This window comes from Tamandua tetradactyla, chromosome 8 (assembly GCF_023851605.1).
Source record: "Tamandua tetradactyla isolate mTamTet1 chromosome 8, mTamTet1.pri, whole genome shotgun sequence".
Classification (NCBI taxonomy): Eukaryota; Metazoa; Chordata; class Mammalia; order Pilosa; family Myrmecophagidae; genus Tamandua; species Tamandua tetradactyla.
Genome location: NC_135334.1, coordinates 56,429,448 through 56,443,836, shown reverse-complemented (window position 1 = coordinate 56,443,836; position 14,389 = coordinate 56,429,448). Strand labels below are relative to the sequence as shown.

At 37.2% G+C, this 14,389-nt stretch overlaps 1 long non-coding RNA gene across 1 annotated transcript; it reads right to left on the bottom strand.

Moving 5' to 3' along the window:
• Positions 1-201: 201 nt before the first annotated feature.
• On the bottom strand, positions 202-5,237 carry LOC143643416 (uncharacterized). Its single transcript, XR_013156262.1, has 4 exons — positions 5,190-5,237; positions 4,110-4,275; positions 2,251-2,371; positions 202-307 (listed from the first exon to the last, which is right to left on the bottom strand). It is a non-coding gene; the product is annotated as an uncharacterized LOC143643416 (long non-coding RNA).
• Positions 5,238-14,389: the final 9,152 nt, after the last annotated feature.

Below are 14,389 nucleotides of genomic sequence, written 5' to 3'. Positions count from 1 at the left end.
GCCCAGTGTTGGGTGAAATAGAGCATATAGAGAAGTAAAGTTTTCTATTCCTATCCTCAAGGTTCTTTTTATCCTGGCAGTAAAGAAAAAACCTCTTACATAATACTGTACAGATAACAGTTAAGCACCACATATATATATTTTTAACTTTATTATTGTATAATAACATATATGCAAAGCAAAGAAAAAAGCAATAGTTTTCGAAGACTTTTCAACAAGTAGTTACAGGACAGATCCCAGAGTTTGTCATGGGCCACCATATGATCCTTTCAGCTTTTTCCTTCTAGCTGGTCCAGAATATAGGAGGCTAGAAGGCATACATTTTTTTTTATTATCACAATCGACTTTTTTTTTTCCTTTTTTGTGAAAAAAGACATATATATATATAAACAATACATTTCAAAGCACAGCACCACAGTTAGTTGTAGAACATATTTCAGAGTTTGGCAAGGGTAACAATTCCACAATTTTAGTTTTTTACTTCTAGCTACCTTAAAATACTGGAGACTAAAAGAGATATCAATTTAATGATTCAGCAATTAAGTTCATTTGTTAAATCCTATCTTCTCTATATAACTCCACCATCACCTTTGATCTTTCTAACCCACTCTTTAGGGGTTTTTTGGGCTATGGCCATTCTAACTTTTTCATATTGGAAAGGTCTTTCAATAATATGCGTTAGAAAGATGGAACTATCTAATGTTCTGGAGAGGCTGGGCCCTCTAGGTTTCAGGAGTTATCTGGTCTAGGGACCCATCTGGATGTTGTAGGTTTCTGGAAAGTTACTCTAGTGCATGGAACCCTTGTGGAATCTTATATATTGCCCTAGGTGTTCTTTAGGATTAACTGGAATGGTCTTGTTTTAGGGTTTGGCAGGTTATGATAGGTAGCAATGTCTAACTAAAGCTTGTGTAAGAGCAACCTCCAGAGTAGTCTCTCAACTCTATTTGAATGCTCTCTGCCTCTAATACTTGATCAGTTACACTCTTTTTCCTCTTTTGGTCAGGATGGAATTGTTGATCCCACAGTGCCAGGGCTGGACTTGCCACTGGGAGTCATCTCCCACGCCGCCAGGGAGACTTTCACCCCTGGATGTCATGTCCCACATAGCGGGGAGGGCAATGATTTCATTTGCAGAGTTGAGCTTAGAGAGAGTGAGGTCACATCTGAGCAACAAAAGCGGTCCTCCAGAAGTAACTTTTAGGCATACCTATAGGCAGGCTAAGCCTCTCCGCTACCTATGTAAACTTCACAAGAGTAAGCCTCAAGGCAAACCATGTTATATCCCCATACTTGATAGCTAAGTGAAATTAAGAAGACTGCTTTAATTGTGTTCCCCAAAATGATAGGTTTAAGTCCTAACCCCAGCTATCATGAATGTAATTGTATATAAAAATAGGATTTTTGAATATGTTGTTAGTTTACATGAGGCCAAACTGGATTAGGGTGAGCCCATATCAAATATTACTGGCATCATTATCAAGAGAGACAGAGAGAAGATGGCCATGCGATGGAGAAAGAGAAAGAATCATGCCATGAATTGTCAGCAAGTCACTACCTGAACCCTACAGATTTGAGGAAGTACCTTGATTTTGGACATCTAACCTCCAGAATTGTGAGACAGTAAATTTCTACTGTTTTAAGCCACCTGATTTGTGGTACTTTTACCAGGAAACTATATAAAGATCTAATGAAGTGGCAAGATACACCACATTCATGGGTTGGAAAATCAATAGTCAGTTATCTTCAAAGTATATGAAGTTCTAGAGTAGGCAACACTAATCTAGAGTGTGAAAATTCAGAATGCTGTTGGGGTGGGACTGGTGATTGACTGAAAAGTGGCATAAAAAGTTGCTGAAATTTAGGAAAATATTCTGTGTACTGATGAGTGTGGATCACCTAGATATTCACATTTGTCAAAATTCATGAAATTTTATATCTTAGGTTTTTGCATTTTACTTGAACTTAAACTTTATCTAAGGAAGGAATGTACATCAGATTGAACTCTAGTTAGTGGGTTTGCTTTTCACTGTCTTATAGAGTAGCAATTCTGAAACTACTTTTTGTGTATTCTAGTCTTGAGCAAATAAATAAATGTATTGAGAAAATAGAATCCAGGTTTCTCAGTATTACTGGTATTCTTTGATGTATATATGTGTATGTGCACATATGTGTATGTGTGTTTGTTTATATACATATATCGTTAGCTATGTCCATTGAGAGGATCTAAAAGTCACGACACAAGCTTACCTTGAGCCCTGATCTTGAATCCTAGATATTATTCTCTATTAAAAGCAACCAGGTCTCCTTGGAGAAATGGATAACTTCAGGGCTAGGCAGTGAAACTATGAGTTGATCCTGGAACATCTTACTATGACAAAAAATAAAGAATTATTCAAAGAACGATAAGGATAAAAAATGGGACATCAAAGGCAAGTTGGGTATCAAAATAAATAAATAATAATAGATTTTAATTCACAGAATGAAGTAAGAATCCATGAGTTCAAACCAATATAAACAAATGGACAAATAAAGAAATAAAGGAAGGGAAAACTCTTCTTTTCATACATATAGAAGGAATGATGGAGTTAGAAAATGTAAAACGTAGAAAGTCAGTCATTGATGAGGGACAAGATATTTATATAGTTTCAAAGTGTCTCCCCACAGGTTACTTGTTAATTACAAAGAGAAAATAGCACATTTATAGCAGTGAAACTTAACAGATATCAGTTAAGCAATCAATGTAAATATCACCAATACAGGGACAAACCAGCCTCCTGTGAGGAACGTATTATTTTTATGGCCTGCCTAAAAAAAGTACATAACCAAAATCAAAATATGAGGGAATTTCAGATAAACCCATATCGGGATATATTCTACCCAGTGATTGTTCTGCACTTTTCAAACTCAAAGTTTGAGAAAGATGAAAGTTCAAGAAAGATGAAAAGTCAAGAAAGATGAAAAAGTACGGTGAAAGGATTCCGGATTAAAAGAGAGTGTCTTAGTTTCCCAGGGTTGCCTTAACAAAGTACCACAGACTGGTTGGCGTAAACAACAGGAATTTATGGTCTCATAATTTTGGAAGCTAGAAATCCAAGTCAACTCGATCATGCTTTCTCTGATTCTGTAGCATTCTCATGCTGATATGCAAGCATTCAGTAACTCAGTCTTTATCTCCATCACATAGTGATCTGTCTCCTATTCTGTGTTCAAATTTCCTCTGCTCTTAAGGACTCAGGTCATATTGGATTAAGGCCCACCTGAATTGAGTTTGCCTCACCTTGCCTAATAATATAAAAGACCCTATTTACAAATGGAATCTTTATACTGGACCAGGATTAGGACTTGAACATGTCTTTATTGGGAACGTGATTTGATCTTTAGTAGAGACTAAGAAGATGTGACAAAGAAATGAACAGGTGAGTCTGGATCAGATCTTTGACTGGGGACCAAGCCCTAAAGGATATTACTGGGGCAGTTGAGCTTTGAAATTGGACTGTGGATTAGGAAATTGATTATGACAATATTACATTTCCCAATTATAGTGTGATTATATAAGAAAATGCCCTTGTTCTTAGAAAACAGACATATTTAGAAATAAGAAACCTAAAATATCTCAAATATTCTGAAATGGTTCAGAAATGAAATATATACATACATATATATATAAATACATAAAGACATATATATGTGCAATGATAATGTAAATGAAACAAAATGTAAGAAAAAAAAAATCTGGGTAATTGATATACAGGATTTCCTTGCACTATTCTTGCAATTTCCCTGTGTTTGAAGTTATATAAAAATAAACATTATTAAAAAAGTATCAGGATGATTAAAATGAAATTAAGATAATGGTTACATATTGAAGGGAAGGGTAAATAGGGAGATGTTATTAGGAAAGAGCATATGAGGGCATCTGGGGACTTCTAAGATGCTTGAAATTTTTTGTTTTTTAACTTGAGTATTAGGTACATGTTATTTATTTTGTCATTATTTTTAAAACTCTCAATATATATTTTATACTTCCTTCTATAGGCACGATTCATTTCATATATAAAAATGGCAAACCAAGAGGTTAAATTACCATCCAGGACAACATTACTTACTCATGGTGAAGTCAAGGCCAGGGACCAAATCTCTGGATTTCCATCAAGTCCTTTTCTCTGCCAGGTAACATGATTGGGGATCATGATGCAATTAATATAGGTTTGGCTAGTAAACCCAGGAACACTGAAATCCTGTCCTTAACGAGCCATCCCTCTCTACATAGTCCTAGAGGAAAATAAATGCACATAAAAATTCCATATGGAGTGACAAAGCAATGCTTACATATTGGCTAGGTCCTTGATCCCAAAACTCAGTACAAGTTCTGGTAGGTGAGCTGGACCAAGTGGAGAACTCTTGTCTAGGCTAGAGATGATCAGGCCCTAAAATCCTAACAGGCTAAATGGTCTACTTCACCCCAGTCTCCCTAAACTGAACAGTCTTGGATTGTGTGTGATCCTAATAGAGATGAATGTTTTCTTCAGGGCATTCCAGCTAGTAAGAGGAACAGAAAGTCTTTCTCTGTGTAGGCTTATACAAATCACTTCCGCTAAGACTCCATTTCTTAGAAAAAGCTGCCCAATCTAGTCACTGCATAATAGAATCTAGGCCCTTGCCAAGTAAAATGATACTTGTCTTTGGACAAGTGGAGTGGAAAGTGAGTTTTGAGCTTGTTCTAGCCCACAGACACTATTGTCTGCTCTTATTTATAGGGTTGACAACAGGACTACAGGGGCAGGTACCTAACCCAAGACTACCAGTCTTGGGAATATAAACAAATTGGGGGATTTGAGCCTGTGGTATCTTTGAGCAAGACCAATCACAATGCTTCTTTGTCTGCTCTCTTGTTATGTGACTTTACAGAGATTTCAATAGAACATTTAAATTTTCCTGTAGAGAGGAAATATGCAAATCATAATGAAGGTAAGAATATGCTTATAACCATATGTTTGTTCTCACAAAAAAATGTGCCAATATAAGAAATGTTCCATTTTGAAATTTTGGGCACCATGTGGTGATAGTGGGTTGAAACTTCATGGTGGGTTTGATTGTTTTTTTTTCCTCTCATATTATACCTTTATCTTTTTCAATCTAAAGGTTTCTATATTACCACCTCCTCTCACCCCCTCCCTGCTCCCTACCTTGCTCCTTTGTATTAAGATGAAGCCTGAAAGCACATTCCGAACAATGTCATATTCCGTATACTTAGAGACAAAGGAGATGGTTGCTTAGCAACAAAGCCCTGATGAAAAATTTGAACATTCTTTTATTTTACTTTCCATTTTTGGGCAATACTCAGGAAACCTCGAAGAGATCCAAGACTAGGAGAAAAGAGCTGCCCAAAACAAAGGGAAGCGAAGGTGAAGAAAAGGAGAGAAGGAAGAGGCAGTGGTGGAGGGGGAGGAGGAAAGCATTAAGGACCAGTTGTCACAATCCAGTTACCATTTTCATTGGCAATGGGAATCCAGAAACGATATTGGAAAAACTAAGTCATAAACAGGATGGAGAGTTTCACTTTTCCACTTTCTTTCTGGTTCCCAAGACTTCTCCACAACTTAATATGCAATTTCAGCCAAGTAGCTGGGAATGAAAGGCATGAAGGAAAGCTAATGCACAATATGTCGGCATTCAAAGGTCTCATGCCTTGAGAGCTTTAGACACAATTTGTCAGAAGCAACAGTTGAAAGCTTATTTTGTCTGTTATTGGGCCTCCTTATAATGACTTATAATGACTTCAGGATGACTATTGTTATACCTCAATCAACTTTCTATCATGGACACTGTCTCACATTATTTAATATTTCATGAAAACATGATTGTTCAGAAGCTTATCCTATAGATATCACATGGGTGAAATACCCATCTCTTTTTGTACATTTAGTTTATTTTGAGTAATTTGCTTTTATTAATGTTGCTTCTAGGTATTTACTCTTATATGACTTTATATATCTCAAAATATTTCCATAAGACAATTGGCTAATAGAATTAATAGATAAAAGGTTTGAATTTTAAAAATACTCTTGATACCTACAGACTGACTGCTTTCCGGAAAACTTGTGCCAATATACCAGTACATATTTTTTTGTTTGATGGGAAATAATATGTCAATATTTTATTTGATTCCTAGAGAGGATAAATATATTTTCTTGTTTATAGTTCTTTTCTAACTCTTACTTTCTAAAGTTTCTGATCCTATTATTGCTCATTTATTTTCCATTTGATTTTTGTCTTTTTTGGTGGGGGCCTAAAAGGAAGGACTAATGTAAAGGATATTCATTTGTGGTCATATCTGTTAAAAATATTTCCCCAGTTTGATATTTATCTTTTAGTTTATGGATTTTATTTTATTTTTGATGTGCATGATTTCACATATTTGTCAAATCAAAGAGCACAATGATAAAGAACACAGACCTGGTTATCTGATTGTTTGGGTTTGAATTCTGACTCTATCTTCATGCTGTCTGATCTTGGTCAATTTCCTTTAATCTCTCTCTGCCTCAGTTTCCTCTTTGATGAAATGGGCAACTTAATTGCCTCTAGCTCATCAAGTATGATTAGATTTCATCAAATTAATACATATGAAGCACATAGAATGATGTTTGACACAATAATAAGCACTCAATAAATTAAAGTAGCCAATATCATGTAGCAAATATACTAATCTAGTCCATTGTGGTTTTTCCTATGGCTTTTATGCTCAGAAAGTCCATATCCATAGAAAAACGATCAAGTATTAATTTATATTTTGTTCATTCTTTCTCTCTCTCTCTCTCTCTCATCTCTCATATGTTTACTTCTTTTACCCACCAGAATTTATTTTGGTATATTGTAAGGGGGAAGTTAACTTGATTTTCCATCACTTCTCAGTGGTTTGTATAATTCCTTTATTATTTACCCAGTTTTTGTATGTGATTGGATCTGTTTTTTTTTTTTTTTATTTTTCTCTATTCCATTGTTCTATCTTTTGGTTTCTATCCACATTTAAAAATGTGTGTACATTTTAATATTTAGTAGGTCAATTCTGACATCATGTATCATTTTCAAATTTCTCTTTGCTGCTTTTAACTATGAATTAGTTTGGGTGAATGACTGAACCATTTTAATGTGTTTAAAATACCCCTAGAATTTTAATTAAGATTACACAGGTCCAAAAATTAATTTAGGGAGAACTGACACATTTGACATATTTCATTTCACCATTTATAAAATCTTTCGTATCTCTCAATAGTTTTTTTTCATTAAACTTCCAACACATTTTCTGATATTCTTAGGAGTTTACACGTCTCCTGGGGGATAAAATTGCCTCCAGTTGAGAAACACTGAGTTACAGAGATTATAAAAGTTCCTATTCTTCTCAATCAAAATTATTATTACCATTTTTGACTTGACATGAATTCACCCCCACAGTGTAACATCTGACATGTAATATTCAGAATTATTAATAACCACTAACTCTCCTATACAAAGGGCTGTGTACAAAGCACAGTCATATGCATCTTTTTTATTCATTTAATTTATTTCAGCAGACATGTATTAAACATCTGCTTTGTTCTGGCAATGCACAAATGGTTGTTAGGGTTACAAGGTCAAATGAGACCTTGTTGCAAGGGGCTAGTTAACGGGGGAGATAAGGAAGTGAGGGTGTATCATGGGAGTTGGACAGAAATGTGACAGAATTCTGCTGAAATCTGAGAAGAAGAATGGTTAGAATCTCAGGTGAGGGGTGGAAATGACAAGAAGTGAAGCTCGTGCGGAACCTGAAACATGGACAAGGCTGATGGATGTGGGGAATGGTTGGCAAGCTTTAAGGCTTACAACAATATCCTAAGGCATGTATTAGGATCATCCTCTTATAAGGATGAGGAAACTACAAGATTAAACATTTATCACTTAGCCAGATAGTAACAGAATTAACCTGTCAGTTTATTCCCTGGATTAACATTGTTTGTCTCACATTTTCAGTCAAATGCAGTGGAGTAAGACTGATTCAGGAAATCATCTTTAGGAAAATAAACTACAGTGATAACAGTCATACTGCCTTACACTAGTGTATTTTCCACAGCCTATTCACAGACATCATCTCTTGTGATCCTTCTACCAACCTGTTAGTCAGGCAGGGCATCCATTATCATCTTTGCTTTATAAACAGCAAGAGAAGTCTCAGGAACTGTGTTTAGGCATAGTGCTCACAAAGCACGCCTGCCCTTCTCAGCATGGATGTATAGTTCCCATAGGGAAATGTAATGGTTCATTGTATTTTAGCTTGTCATTGTATTTTAGCACCAGGATACTGCCATCATTTTGCTATCCTTGAAAGCAGTTCAATTTCTGCACTTAGAGCTGAAATTATAGTCTCTCAAAGCTAAATTTAAAAGTGCAATTTACTGTTATCCCCATAAAGAAACAGAACCAATCAATGTAATAAAAAATACTTAAGATCATTCTGTACTTTGTACTGCTGCTATTGCAGTCATGTGAGTCACAGGGAGCAGCTAACTGCCTGGCATTATGGAATATTTAGAAAGCAGAACTGTGCTGGACTGGAGGTAGGTGCCCAAGAAATGTGTTTTAGATGAATAAATGGATGGGAAATTGAGTGAGTGATTGGAAGGTGGATGGAAGGATGGCTGGTACCAGAAATGTGAGATGGTGACCTGGTTCTTAACTTCATCGTCTACCTCCACTTTTCTGTTAGAAACAAGCTTTTCATCATTGCCTTCCATGATATTACTTCCCAGCTCTTAGCTGAGAAAGGAACTAGAACAGGTGAAAAATGTTGAAATTAAGTGCAGGCTTTTAGTTTGGAAAACTCTTTCTTAGGAGAGAGGTGCTCAAGACCTCTATGTATCCTACAACTACTCTAATGTTCAGATTCAAACTTGGTCCCTCCTACTTCCTTGCTTCCATACCCAGTTAGTCACAAAGTCCTATCACATGTCCCTGTAAGGTGGTATTTCAAAGCTGTCCTCTACTTTCTATTTCTATTCTTATCATATTAGCTCAGACTCCTATCACCTCATTTGTGGGTTGTTAGTGTCTCAACTGGTCTATCTTCTTCATGTTTTCCCATTCTATTTTGCATACTATATTCAAACTAAATCAATTTTTTTGTTATTTCTTCTTTCTTCCAGAATTTTCAATGGCTTTACATGATAAAGTTCAAATTTCTCATTCTAACCTACTATGCCTCCCATAAGCAGGCCTCTTCTTCCTTTGGTTCTGAATAAACCTACTCAATCCTGAATTGTCTCTTCATCATACCTAGAACATGTTTGATAATTGCTTCCCAGCATTCATTCATTTGTCCAATAATTACTGACAACCTTCTATGTTGGCTGTGTGCTAGACCGTGAGTATTCAGAAAAGAGCAAGATATGAAAAGACAAAACTCTTGCCCTCAAAAAGTTCAGTTTCCTAGAGAATATTGATAATTTGTTTTATTAGAGACCATTAGAGAATGGTCGGTCTACAATAAGGTAAAAACGAAGTAGTGGAGGAGCTCAGGGAATGGACATCATAGACTCAGTTGACCACTTCCTTCTTTGGGTCATCTCTATAACTCCATATTAATAGTTTTTATATTACAATTTTACATCTGTCCTGTTTTGCAATTATCCGTTACCCTTGTAATTATCCATAGATGGAGTCTTATTCATCTCTAGCTCTTAAGAAGTCAATTCAGTGCTATACCAACATATGCCAATACACTCAGCATTGAGAGTGAGTCTGTTATACACTCAACAGACAGCAATCACTGACTACCTGTTCTATGACAGGTGCTACAAGAAATACTTTATACACATCTTCCCAATTGATTTTCACAATGAGAAAAGCATTCTTAATGCAACAGTGTTATCTCTATTTTACATAGTGTGATAACGAATTATGTACCTGAACGAGACATGTTCTTAATCTGCATTCTCTGGGTACGAGCCCATTGTAAACAGGACCTTGACCAAGACATTTTCCTTTCTCATGACCATGTTTCCTACTCCTCACATACCTCTACCCACTCCCTCCCCCATCCTGAAGACCTTGGAACAAATTTTGCTGCTATAGGCCGCAGAGGAAAATTACTTGGACGATAGGAAAAAAAGACAACTTCCAACCTTAATAGTTCTAAATATTGATTCCCTCCTGAACTCCCCCTGCCCTTTCCCCCTCACCTGGCCTACCCAGCTGGCTGAGAGGCCCCTAACCAGGCAGTTCCTCATCCCTCCCTCTCCCTCCCAGCCCTTACAGTTTCCAGGTGGCCTAATCACCTCAAGGGAAAACATTTGGAAACAAACCTCCCTAAGTGTAATCTCAATAAATCACTCACCCCTTACTATCTTCCAGGGCTTTCTCCCCAGTCCACACCTTGTCCTTTAAAAGCTCACTGTCCTTTGTTTCAACAGAGTTCAGTTCTATTTTTTCTTCCCTGTTATAGCTTCTAAGTAAAATCTTCTTGCCTATTTAGCATTGTCCAGTACAGTTTTTTCTTTGACAACCTTTTGAAAATGTTATTTTTAGTTACGTTATAGCCCCCACTGAAGCAGGTGGGACTTATAAAGTGGAGAGACTGGAATCCAGAGTTCAGAGGCAGCCCTAGGGAGGAGCTGCGGTTAGGGTGTCAACAGAACCAGGAAGAGAAAGGAGAGGATGTTGCCATGTGATGTGTAGCTGGTTTATAAGCTAAGGAACCCCAAGGATTGCTGGTACCTTGATTTTGGAATTCTCAGTCTCAAAACCGTGAGTCACTTTCCATTGATTAATGGAAATTTTGATTAACTTTTAAGTAGAGGAATTGGGACTAGAACTCACATCAGTGTGATACCAAACCCCACTGTGAAAATGGGTGAATGAATGACTGTTTCTCTTTATACATGGTTCTTCTTTCCCTAAGACTCGTAAAGTCTTTGGGAGATGAGGTCAGGCACATTAAAAAAAAAAATTATTGGCTTTCCCTTTAAAAAGAGAACTGTTGAAAGTGAGTTTATAAAAGTGGAATTTGTCATTCCAGAGAAGCCACAAGCTCCAAGCGTGTGCAAGTTGTTAGGAAAGATGTGTAATGAGTTGTTGCTGAAAGGGCTAGAAATGAAGGCAATGTGTTTATCTAAAGGAGATCTTATTATGTGTTCTGTTTCATGTGACTGGTAAAATAATGAGACCAGGTGTGATAATTCTAGGAGAAAGAGATGGTTTCTTCCAGGAGGCTCCATGATGTTCCCCTTCTCTCCTAGCCAGCCAGCTGCCTTGCTTTGCCCTCTCTCTCTCTCTCTCTCTCTCTCTCTCTCTCTGCTGAGAGGTTACTTCTTATTCTTTCCCATTTGCAATACATTAAAGGGACAGAATAACAGGGAGAGCAGCGTGCCTGTGCAGAGGCAAAATAAGCTGCACTGGGCTTGGCAGGATTTGGCAGCTGTCCCATTTTGGCCACTGAAATAAGATAAGGGAATGAGAATTACACTAATAATCAATACTTGTCAGTTGCCTCATCTCCCCTTCCCGCACCTGAACATACCCTTGGGCTCTGTGGAGGTTTTGTAGTCCTTGGGTTTTAATCCTCCGATGATGTTGGTCTAGCTGAAGCAGACTTGAAGGTACACTCTAGGTCAGAGCTATGCAGAGGATATAGCTATGATAAAGTAGAAAGGACCTGGAACTTGACTTCAGGAAATTCAGGTCCTGATCGTGGTGTGGCCTCTTATCAGCTAGGTGAACCTTTCTGAGCTTCAACTTACTGTTTTTAAATAGAAATAAAATACCTGCAAAAGGGTTATTTGATGATTAAATGCAATTTTACTTGTAAAAGTGTCTAAAACATGAGAGACTATTTTTTTTTTTTAAGTCTTCGAATGCTTATGGTGAAGTCTTCCGCCGTTCCCGCCGCACCGGTTTGAGTGGAGACTGCTCTTTGCTGACTGATAGAAACAAGCAAGTTAGGACCGAGAGCTAAAAGCAAACAACTGTGTAACAAGCCATTAACATGTAACTATCTCCAGCCCCTTTTCTTTCCTCAGCCACTAAGGCAATTATTCATTCATTGCCTTCTCTTCTGAGATACAATTGACCAACCCCTCCCCCCCCCACCAATAGGTTTGAAGAGCGCCCGGAATTGGCCAAATAATGAATAATTGTCCTCTTTTTCTTATAACTCTGTAATGGTTGTCTATTGTACCTAGGTTATGCTAAAAATTCAAAGTCTTACCCAAAAGATAAATCATTGTGTACATTAAGAGGTGAGGCTATATAATGATTTCAAAATTCTGTGAGGGGGTGTAAGGGTAGTTCAGTAGTAGAATTCCCGCCTGCCATGCGGGAGACCCAAGTTCAATTCCCGGTCCATGCTCTTCCCCAAAAAACAAACAAGCAAGCAAAACAAACAAATAAAAAGCAAAAAACAAACAAAAGTTCAACAAATGTTGCTGCAATAACAGGAGACTCACATGGAAAAATAATGAAATGTGACCCCGCCATACAGCATACAAAAAAAAAAAAAAATTCTGTGAGAACTATCTGCCCCAAACTGTTTGCTTTCTCTTTGAAGAAAAGAAGGGGACTTGCTCATAGCATCTGCCAAAGTTAAACCAAAGATTTGCCACTTTATTTTATCGGTTTACCATTTTTGCCCTAGTTGATATGATAAAAGGCAGCACTATGCTAGTCCATAGGTGGCCTAGATGCAAGCACCCACTCTGGGAACTAAACAGCCCTGCAAGCTTGATGAGCAGAGTACAAGCCTTGACTGCCCCTCTTGGGCCAGGTGCTCTTGTGGGAAACCTGACTCACTCTTCTAGTAGCCCTGATTGGTGGGATTACCCACCAACCCCTTCAAGTCTTTGCTTTTACTCATGGGGAGTGTTTGTGGGTTGCGTGCAACCCCCTATGTGTCTTCCTACAATATCAAATAAAGTATGATGGTTAGTTAAGTTCATGGGTCACCTTGGCTAGTTTTACGGCATCCAGTTGTTGGGTCAAGCAAGCACTGGCCTGTTTGCTACTGGGAGGCTCTTTTGTGAATTTAAATCATTAGTCAGTTGAATGCATCTGTGGCTGATGACGCCTATAGTCCACAAAGGAGATTGTCCTTAGTAATGAGAGTTGTCTCATCCAATCAGTTGAAGGCCTTAAAGGAAGAACCGATGATTTCAGTAGTCAGTGAGAGTTTCTTTCTCTACATTAGCCAGCCATCTTCTCCTGATAAATTCACTGAAACCTCCATCGAAGTTCCCAGCTTGTGGCCTGCCCTATGGAATTTGGATTTGCCATATACCTATAATAAATGTGGTAATACTTATTTATCTCCTGTTTGCTCTTTTTCCCTGAGGAAAATATATGGCTCAAAGACTCCTCAGAAATATGAAGAAAAAATACTGATTTAAGTATTAATAAAAATTTATTGAATACTTACTGTGTGCTGGCCATTAGGCCGGGTGCTTTAAAAAATATCCTTTCTCTGATCCCCACATAAGACCTGGAAGGAGTTATTATTGTCCCTGTTTTACAGTTGAAGAAATCGTGGTGCAGAGGTAAAATGAACTCACTCAGGAAACAAATATCAGAGCTAGATTTTGACTTGAAGTCTAGCTCCTTAGTTATGTTCCTATAAATAGGGATTATGCTTCCTGAAGATATCTATTCTGTTTGATGTCAAATTCCCTTTATTCTATTGCTTCTCCCATGTTACAATATAGGCTAGTCTATAATTTAATTCTTCAGAGCGAATGCATGAGAGATTAAGCAAGTACTAAACTATACAGCATGGTTTTAATTTGGATGACCTTACCCCTCTTTTTTGATTGATTATACATTCACTTTTCTGTGAAGTAAGCTTTACAGTGAAATGGTAAGTGAAAATGAACAGTGATCCACTTGACTTACCTGTGTCCATTAGGCAGAGTACCTAATGAGAATTATTCTTTAATCATTCATTCAACAAACAAACATTTATTGATAACTCATTTTGTTTTAGACTTGGCTGGGCATCATTCAGGGTTATAAAGGTAGGAAATGAGACTGCAATCAAGGATTGCTCAAGTGGGGAATACAATCATGTGAACAAGTGATTGTGATTATTTACTCATCCTTCAAAACTCTGCCAAGTTGTGGTCATTACCAGAAATCCTCCTAGGTTATACTAGGTATTCAGCTTTTGTGTTACCATAGTAATGCGCACATCATACTTTGTTAGCATTGATTCATATAATATTGAAATTATCTGATTGTATTTTTGTCTTCCCAGTAAAAAGTATGCTACTCAGGGTCAGGGTCTTTCTCTTATCTTCATAACTTCTGTATTTTATCCCATACCTGCCATATATTTGTGACTATGAACATTGGGGAACTGAATCTTATGATT